The 6,964-nt window shown below is 45.2% G+C and overlaps 1 pseudogene; it reads right to left on the reverse strand.

Moving 5' to 3' along the window:
- Nucleotides 1-4,448: 4,448 nt before the first annotated feature.
- On the reverse strand, nucleotides 4,449-6,647 carry LOC131421210 (disintegrin and metalloproteinase domain-containing protein 21-like; annotated as a pseudogene).
- Between the last annotated feature and the right edge of the window lie 317 nt (nucleotides 6,648-6,964).

Below are 6,964 nucleotides of genomic sequence, written 5' to 3' on the forward strand. Positions count from 1 at the left end.
AAATCAGAAAGGAAGAAGTGAAACTGTCTTTGTTTGCAGATGGCATGATCTTGTACATAGAAACCCTAAGGTATCCACCAAAAACCTGTTAGAACTAGTGAACAAATACAGTAAAGTGGCAGGATATGAAATGAACATCCCCAAATCAGTTGCGTTTCTATATACTAACAAAACACTATTGGAAATAGAAATTAAGAAAACAATCCATTTACAATTGCATCAAAAAGAATAAAACACCTAGAAATAAATTAACCAAGGAGGTAAAAGACTAATACACTGAAGACAATAAGACACTGATGAAAGAAATTAAAGAAGACACAAAAGAAGGGAAAGATATTCCATCCTTATGGATTGGAAGAATTAATATTGTTAAAACCTCATACTCCCAAAAATGATCTATAGATTCAATACAATTCTTATCAAAATTCCAATGGCATTTCTCACAGAAGTAGAACAAACAATCCTCAACTTTGTAAAGACACACAGAAGACCCCAAATAGCCAAAGCGATCATGAGAAAGAAGACCAAAGCCAGAGGCCCACACTCCCTGATTTCAAACTATATTGCAAAGCTGTAGTAATCCAAACACTGTGTCTTGGCATACAAACAGACACATATACCAGTGGAACAGAATAGAGAGCCCAGAAATAGACTTTCACATCTTGGGTCAAATAATGTATGACAAGGGGCCAAGAACACTTGATGAGGAAAGGAGAGTCTCTTCCACACATGCTGTTGGGATAACTGGATAAACACATGCTGAAAAATAAAATTGGATTCATAACTTACATATCTCACAAAAATTAATTCAAAATGTATAAAAGACTTCAACATCAGAAATGAGACCATAGAACTCCTAGAAAAAAACATATGGAAGAAGCTCCTGGATAGCTGTCTTGGCAATGATTTTTTGGATATGATACCGAAAAGACAATCCACAAAAGCAAAAATCGACAAGGGGATGACATCACATTTAAAAGCTTCTGAACAGCAACAGAGACAATCAACAATGTGAAAAGTCAATCTAAAGACTAGAAAAATCTGTTTGCAAACCATATATAACATACAAGTTTAATATCCAAAATGTATGAAGATCTCATACAACTCAATAACAACAACTAAAAAAAAATCTGATTAAAAATGGACAGAGGAACTTTATAGATGTTTTCCCAAGAAGGTATCCATATGGCCAAAGGTACCTGAAAAGTTGCTCAACATCACTCATCATCAGGGAAATGCAAATCAAAACCACAAGGAGATGTCACCTAACACTTGTTGGAATGGCTATTATCAAGAAGACAAGAGATAACAAGTGTTGGCAAGGATGTGGAGAAAAGAGAACCCTTGTACACTGTTGGTGGGAATGTAAATTGAGCAGCTACTCTGGGAAACAGTATGAAGTTTCCTTTAAAAATTAAAAAGAGAAATACCATATGATCCAGCAATCTCACTGCTGACTATATATCTAAAGGAAATGAAAACAAGATCTCAAAAAGATATTTGTAACCCCATGTTAATTGTAGCATTGTTCACAATAGCCTAGAAATGGTAGCAACCTAAGTGTCTGTCAACAGATGACTGGATAGAGACAATGTAGTATATATACAAATATATATATATATATATATATATATATATATATATATACATGGAATGGGATATTTTCCTGCCTGTGAAAGGCAGAAGATCCTGACGTTTGAGACAATGTGGTTAGATCTTGAGGGCGTTATGTTGAGTGAGATAGGTCACCAGGGAAAGACAAACAAGTACTCTATGGTGTCACTCGCATGTGGAATCTAAACAAGTGGAACTGGTGAAGAGAGAGCAGAAAAGAGGTGACCAAGGGCAGGAGGGTGATGGAACTGGGGAGATGTTGTTTAAGGGGACAAACTTGCAGCTAGGAGATGAACAAGTCCTGGAGCTCTGATGCACAGTGTGTTGATTATAGTCAACAATGCTGTATCGTAGACTTGAAAGTTGCTAAGAGACTAGATCTTCACTGTTGTCACCACAAGAAGGAAACAATGACTATGTGACCTGATGGACTTCTTGTCTACCTGCACAGTGGTCATCATATTGCAGTCTCTAAATGTGTGCCTTCAACACATTGTACATTGTACACTTACACATGTTGTATGTCAATGACATCTGAAAATAAATAAAATTTTTAGAAAAGAATATATTTAGGAAAGAGAAAAAAAAAAAAAACTAACCTAAGCCTCACTTTCTGTCGTCTGGGGTGCAGATGAGGTCAAATACTTGACTTTACAGCCTTCCGAGGAGAAACGGCCCAGACTGTCACCTGGGCCCCTGGAAGGCTGTGCCCCGTGAGTGAGAGAAAAGCAGAAGCCCTCGCACACTCTGGGACCCAGCCTCGCATTGGCTCTGTCCTTCATCAGAGCCCAGAAGTCTGCCTGTGCTCTGATTCTGGGGGCTCAGTGGGGCCATTCCTCTCTGGAGGAGAGTCACGTTACCCAGAACCTCCACAATTTTTCACACACCATCTCTGGACTTCCATCACAAACAGTTAACCATGCCAGGAGCTAGGATGTGATGACCAAAACTCAGAAAAGGAAAAGAAAAACAGACAATAGAAAGGGAGGCAGAGGAGATCAGGACTCGGTGTCCATGCAACGCTGAGCTTGAAATGAAAAGGAGCCCTGGGGAGAGGGGAGATGATCCCTGGCAGGAAGACCCTGCCAGCCACATGGGGAGGGCTGCTGGTGGGAGGGGGCAGGAGGAAGAGGAGTAAAAGGTCCCGGGAGGGTGGTGCTGCATAAGCAAACCCTTAGCGTTCAAGGACATGGACGTGAGCTGGTATTTAATTCTCCTGATCTCTCACTTGAACTTTGCATTTATATTCACCAACAAAATAGTGGAATACACTGAGAGGCCACAAAAATGGGCCAGAGTATCCTAAACGTAGACTGAATGTTGGAAATTGGAAGGAGGTTCAGAGATACCAAGGTGTAGTTGGAGAAGAGACGGTAGGGTTTCAAAACAATGTTTACAGAAGCCGCACAGTTTTAACCACATGCATTTAGGAAAACACTGGAAACCAACGTTACGACAGACTAAAAGCTGTTTTCTATGGATGATGTGGAAAGTGTAAGTCCTTAGGTTTGTGGGAGGTTTTGGCTTTTAAATTCTGTATGATGGACCTGTATTGCATGGGAAAAAACCCAATATAAGTTTCAGTGTTAATTTAAGATAATTAAAAAAAATACTTATGCAATTTATTTTTATTAATTTTACATTACCTTATAATAGTTCACTGAAAATTACTTAGATATGAGGTAGACTGGTTTTCCACCCCCACAGGCCTGTTGAAAGACCTGTGTCTGTCACTCACCATGACTTACTCAGCTTCTAGTCCCTCTTCAGTAATTCAAATGCAGAGGCAAGAAGGAAGTGGGGAACTAACATTCACAGGGCTCCCTCTGAACGCCAGAGTCCCTGACAGACAGTTCTAGTTTTCTGATTGAATTTCGTTGAATGCAACATTTGACATCATGACCTCAGTCTCCCTCTTACGGAAATTTTCTCTCCAGAGGCTCAAACTAGGTCTCTCAGTTTGTGCTATGGGGGAACTGAGCCCACATCACCCTCACCCCACAGCCACAGCCACCCCAGTCTGGGACAGGCAGGCCTGGCTGGCAGTAGCTCTCGATTGCCCTGAATCCACTTTGGGTTTAGAGCAGAGGTTTCCTAGAGGATGAGGAAAACCTCAGTGCTCAAGAGCAGTATTTTGGAGATGTGTCACGAATATGCCCCAAAAGGAGCCTGTGGCAACTTCCCTTGACTGTGGGACCCAGGTCAAGACCCAGCTGCTGACTCAGGTCTCCCCTCCAGGCCAGAGGCTCAGGCTCAGCCTGGGCTCTGAAAGGCTCACACAATATGCAGTGGACACCAACATGTTTTTTTTGTGTGTGTGTGTGAGGAAGATCAGCCCTGAGCTAACATCCATGCCAATCCTCTTCTTTTTGCTGAGGAAGACCGGCTCTGAGCTAACATGTATTGCCAATCCTCCTCCCTTTTTTTCCCCAAAGCCCCAGTAGATAGTTGTATGTCATAGTTGCACATCCTCCTAGTTGCTATATGTGGGACGTGGCCTCAGCACGGCCGGAGAAGCGGTGCGTCGGTGTGCACCTGGGATCCGAACCTGGGCCGCCAGTAGCGGAGCGCGCTCACTCAACTGTGGAGCCACAGGGCGGCCCCCAATATGTGTTTTTTTAGGATTTATTTCAGAGTGCTGTCAGCACCCCATGCAGGAGACCTGGTGTGAGAATGCTGACACGTCTCACTCCACCCATGGGGTGGGGGCACCCCTGTGTCTCCCGCAGACTTCTAGAAATGTGGACGCCGGCTCTGCCGTCTCTTGACTGATTTTTTTCATAGATGTTCATTCTCTATGGCTTATAGTTGTACAGGGTCAGGAGGCTGATTTACTATTTAATTTCATCAACTGTCACTTCCTTAACTTCAGTGATCGTGATAGTTCTTACATTTGTGACCACGCCAAAGAGGAGCGTGGCTATGAAGAAGTAAAGGCGGCCGAAGACCACTCTCAGATATATCACTGACTCCTGGCTGTGCGACACTGTCCGCACTCTTCGTGCAGGGGGTCCGCTGTCTACACTCCCTCCTGCACCTCTCTGTATGCACCGTGGAGGTTCCCACCCCACATGGCAGTGGCAGTTCCTCAGATTGTTGCAGATTCCTCTAAGACTGCATTTGTGAGGGACACAGTCAGAATTTATTTGTTCCATAGTACCATTGCAATAGGTATTGTCACAGAACCTTCCAGGAGCACAGAGGGTACCAGATCTCACGTGACCCACATCCGTTGCTCCTGTGGAACGGTGTGAATCCACTCCAAAACACAAGTGACCTGAGATGAGAGACTGATGGAAGCTGACATGTTCCTGTACAGGGGAAGGTGCGTGACATTGATACACTGCAGTCTTCCACACGGAATATCTGCCTCCACACAGGCCTGAAATCTGACTTCCTCTTCAGCTCTTTGACAGTGTCCGTATTGGTGGCCTTTTCTGTTTATGGCATAGCAGCTATCTGGAGCCTTCACAGCGGTTTCACCAAAGATTTCTTTGCAATGCACGGTGTGGTCAGTGCAATCTCAGTGGTAGCAATAGCCCTCTTCAGTACACGGGGCTCCATCTTGCAGATAAAAGTTTGGGGGGCATTCCAAGGACACCCCTCCGCAGTACTCCGGAAGATCACATATTTTGGATTGGTCTACAGAGCGTCGTGATGGGGGCATAGGTGCAGTTTGCACAGCATCTGCCTGTGTTACAGGCACTTCAGGGCATGAAGCAACAGTCGCTCTTGCGGCATGCGTTGCTGTAACACTGCTTGAAGATGCCACAGTCACACTGCTCCCCATCATCCACTATGTAGTTTTCACAATGGGAGTGTGTCAGGCTTTTATTGTGATACAACATGTAACTGCTGAATATGCATTTGGTTACATTGTTACCAACGATATGCTGTGTATGTAAAAAGGAACAGTTACTAAAGGCATCTGTCAGCACAGGGTATCTGTTCATGATGCAAGTGGTCCTTCTCTGGCAAGTACAAGTGGAGTCATCATAATACAGACCAAACGTTCTCCCAACCTGTTGGCTTGCTATGATAGACAGCAATAAGAAATGTCTGCTGAGAAAACCCACCATGACGAGATTTTGCCCGTTGCACATAGCATATAGGACTGGATTAAACTGAAGTTCGTGGGGCCCATCTTGATTCACTAATATGCTTGAATGTGGATTCAGAGTTCTACACAACGTGCACTCAAAATACTGGAAAAACAGATTGTCTGGCACATGATAGACGGTTAGCTCCACTGGATCTCTCTGATTATAAACGAGTATGCAGCTAACATAGAAACCTATATCAAGACCTTGATAGGTTGAGTCAACCAAATTGCCTAGATGTATCACATATATTGCACATTCTGTTACATTAATATACTCAGTATACATCGACATTGAGCTCATAAGAAGGTCTCTGATCATTCCTCTGTGGGACGCATAGAGCTTGCTAGAGATCCTGGGCACCGCACTGGGGTTTGCCTGAGAGAACAGGGGGTCCCTCTCTTCGTACCCCAGTCTATAGGTAGGTCCCGTTGTATTTCGGTCTGCCGCTATCTGAGAAACAACGTGTTCAAACATTTGGGAATCCTTGAGGGGTCTGATTTCATAGGCAATGTCGTCTAACTTCATGATCCCTTTGAGACCCCCATAGCACGTGTCCATGGTGACCATGGAGAGAGGAACCTCCTCCAGGTAGCCGAGGTAATAGCAGCCTAGAGGCACGAAGGGGTAGTCCATCTGTAAGGCTCCTTGGTCATCCTGAGTCATCAGCAGCAGATCTCTGGGCACAAAGAGTTTCTTGTGCCGCATGTGGATCACGTGTCTCTGGCCCCCAAAATGCAGGCTGTAGGAGAGCAAGCCTGGCATCTGCATGCCTTTGCCATGCTGCGACTCCTTCCTGGGAATCACCACCTCGGTGGAGATGTAGTGCCATGAGGGATGGCCTTGAGAGCACTGGACTGGAGCCAGCAACACCCAGAGCCCAAGCCGCAAGAGGGGCATCTTCGGCGTGACCTGGGCCTCTGCCAGCCTCATGGCCCTGCTCAGGGACATCTGTCAATGAGGATGGATAAAGGGAGGATCCTCAGGGGAGCCAGGTCTGAACCGTCTGCTGTGGCCACTTCCCATCAAGGAGAGAGACACTGACTGAGAACAAAGGGCAGCCTCAGCTGCCAGCACACTACCCCTGGGTGGGTCACCCGAGGGAGTTAGGTCACAGTCAGGGCGTGGCAGTGGGTGAGCCTGGGCAGAAATCCCTCTGGGGTTGAGCTGGCAGAGGGGGAGGGCCGTGTCTAGGAGTGAGAACACAGAGATGAGCTGGGAGGTGGAAGCAGAGGCGTGTCCCCACTCAA

This window comes from Diceros bicornis, chromosome 24 (genome assembly GCF_020826845.1).
Source record: "Diceros bicornis minor isolate mBicDic1 chromosome 24, mDicBic1.mat.cur, whole genome shotgun sequence".
NCBI classification, from domain to species: Eukaryota; Metazoa; Chordata; class Mammalia; order Perissodactyla; family Rhinocerotidae; genus Diceros; species Diceros bicornis.